Source organism: Nannospalax galili, unplaced genomic scaffold (genome assembly GCF_000622305.1).
Source record: "Nannospalax galili isolate Female #2095 unplaced genomic scaffold, S.galili_v1.0 scaffold923, whole genome shotgun sequence".
Lineage (NCBI taxonomy): Eukaryota > Metazoa > Chordata > Mammalia > Rodentia > Spalacidae > Nannospalax > Nannospalax galili.
The window spans coordinates 1,494,399-1,497,751 of NW_008349753.1; positions in this window are offsets into that span (position 1 = coordinate 1,494,399).

The window sequence follows — 3,353 nt, forward strand, 5'->3', positions numbered from 1 at the left end:
TTATTAATAATGTTATAAAAGATTGTGTGTATTATTTTTTTCTCATCCTTTATATATCATAACAAACATATACAGACCTTCATCATTTTCTTAGGCTTTCTCATTTTTTCTATTTTGGAAAATATCTCCATTTCCCTATCCTTTTAATATGTTTTACAGTCTCATTTTCTTTTTTCAAAAAAGTAATTATAAGACATAAAGGCATTAACAAATAAATTTTCCATCTGTTGTGAGACTTCTTTTCCTGGGGATGCTAAGCAATGCTTATTCCCTTTCAAGGTTCTATTGTCGAGCCAATGTTTGATTAAAGTTTTACTGGGGAACCAATGAATTAATTGGGCTTACTTACTGAGATAACTGAGGGGTTGCTGAGGTGTATGTATGACCTGAGGGTATGCACACTGGAAAGCCTTTACCTAGTAATGGTCATGCCTTCTCTTCCTAGCCTTCCCCAGATAGTATACTTTAGCTCTCCCCAAATCCAGGAGGGCATGTGTGATTAGGGCCAAATTACATACAGTTGGCTGGGAAGAGTGGACGGATACTCAGGTGAGGGTCCAATGACCCTGCTTGGCCCTCTTTTAATGAATGAGCACAACTGCCAACAAAGCCCAATTGTGACAATGTTTAGTGATCAGGCTCAGCTGAAGTCATGATGACGGTAATTATTTCATGCAGAAGGGACTGCTGTACAGCATCTAAAAAAAAAAGAATGTGTAATTTAAAAGGATTTGGTGTTAGGATCCACAAATTAGGGAAAACATACATCTTCTGTTTTTCTGAGTCTGTGTTACTTCAATTGGTATAACAGTTACCCACTTACCTGCAAATTTCATTATTTCATCTTTTTTATTGCTGAATAGAACTCCATTGTATAAATGTACTACATTTTCATTAACCACTCATCAATCGAGGGACACTTAAGTTGCTTCCATCTCTTAGCTATTGTGTAAACAGCAGCAACAAACATGGATGTACAAGTGTCTCTGCAATAGGATGAGTTCTTTGGGTATATGCCAAAGAGTGGTATAACTGGGTCAAACAGTAGGCTCATTCATAGTTTTTAAAGAGTTTTCCACACTTTCCATAGGGGTCTAACCAGCTTGCAGCCCCACCAGCAGTGGATGAGTGTTCCCCTTTCCCCACATCCCCTCCAACATTTGGTATCATTTGTTTTCTTGATCTTAGCCATCTTAAAGTGGTTTTAATTTGCATTTCCCTAATTACTAATGATGTTGAACACCTTTTAAGCTGCTTGTTAGCCTTCTTTATTTCTTCTTTTAAGAACTCTCTGTTTAGCTTCTTAGCCCATCTTTTAATCGGGTTACTTCCTGTCTTGATGCTTTGTTTTTTGAGTTTATTATATATTCTGAATGTTAAACCTCTGTCAAACGTGTCACTGATGAAAAATTTTTTCCCACTCTGTGTTTTTCTCTTCACTTTTTTGATTATTTCTCTTGCTGTACAGAAATTTTTTAGTTTAATGAGGTCCCACTTGTTGATTGCTGACCTAAATTCCTGAGCAACTTCTGTCTGATTTAGAAAATCCTTTCCTACACCTATATCCAGTAAGTTACTGCCAATATTTTCTTCTAATAGCTTCAGGGTTTCCAGTTTGCCAGTTTCACATTGAGGTCTTTGATCCATCTGGAGTTGACTTTTGTGCAAGGTGAAAGATAACAGTCTAGTTTCATTCTCCAACAGATGGAGATCCAGTTTTACCAGCACCATTTGTAGAAGATGTTGTCTTTCCTCCATTTTGTGTTCTTGGCACTTTTGTCAAATACCAGGTGGCTGAAACTGCATGTACTCATGTTTGGGTCTTCAAAGATGTTCCACTGGTCTATGTGTCTATTTTTGTTCCAGTACCACACTGTTTTTATGACTATAGCTCTGTAGTATACTTTGAGATCTGGCATAGTAATCCCCCCAACATTGTTCTTTGTGCTCAGGATTGCTTTGTCTATCTGGGGTCTTTTGTGCTTCCATATGAATTTAAGGATTTTTTTTCTAATTCTGTGGAGTATGTCATGGGGATTTTGATTGGGATTGCATTGAATCTATATATTGCTTTTGGAAGGATGGTCATTTTGACAATACTAATTCTTCCAATCCATGAGCATGGGAGGTTCTTCCATCTCCTGGTGTCTTCCTCAATCTCTAATGATTTAAATTTTTCATTGTAGAGATCTTTGGGGTCTTTGGTCAGGTTTATTCCAAGATTTTTATTTTTATTTTTTTGAAGCTATTGTGAATAGGAGCATTTCCCTGTACTCTTTCTCGAATTGCTTGTTATTGGTATATAGAAAGGCTACTGATTTTTGTAGATTGATTTTATAACCTGCCACTATAGCAGGTTGATCAGTTCTCGAAGTTTTCTGGTGAAACTCCTGGGATCTTTTAAGTATAGTATCATTTCATCTGCAAAAAGCGATAGTTTGACCTCTTCTTTTCCAAATAATACTTATTTTATTTTCTTCTCCTGTTTTACTGCTCTAGCAAGAGTTTCAAGCACTATGTTAAAAAGGAGTGGAGATAGTAGACATCCTTGTCTGGTTCCTGATTTTAATGGGAATGCTTCAGTTTTTCTCCATTTAGAATGATGTTGACTAAGATCGATTCTCTCTAGGACTTTGAACATAAATGCATGTTGAATTCTGTCAAAGACCTTCTCTGCATCTATTGAGATGACAATGTGGTTTTTGTCTTTGAGTCCATTTATATGACGTTTATTCACTTGCGTATATTGAACCATCCCTGAATCTCTGGGATAAAGCCTACTTGATCATAGTGACTGATCTTTTAGTTGTACATTTGTTTGCTGTTTGCCAGTATTTTGTTGAGAATCTTGCATCTATGTTTATTAAGGATATGGGTCTATAATTTTCTTTTTTGATTGTGTCTTTGCCTAGTTTGGGTATTAGAGTGATGCTGGCTTCATAGAAGGAATTTGGGAGTCCTCCCTCTGTTTCTATCATTTTGAATAAATTAAATAGAGTTGGATGTAGGTCTTCTTTAAATGTCTGGTAGAATTCTGCTGTAAATCCATCTGGGCCTGGCTTTTTTAGTTTGGGAGGCTTTGTATTACTGTTTCAATTTCCTTATATGTTATGGGTCTGTTTAAACTGTTGATCTATTCTTGGTTTAACTTTGGAGGTCATTCCCATGATTTTAGATATCCATCCATTTCTTTTAGATTTTCAAATTTAGTAGCATACAGGCTTTTTAAATATTCCCTTGTAATGTTCTGGATCTTTTGGGTGTCTATTGTGATATTTCCCTTTCATCTCTGATTGTGTTGATTTGGATTTGCTCTTTCTTTCCTTTGGGCTAAGGATGTGTCTGTCTTGTTT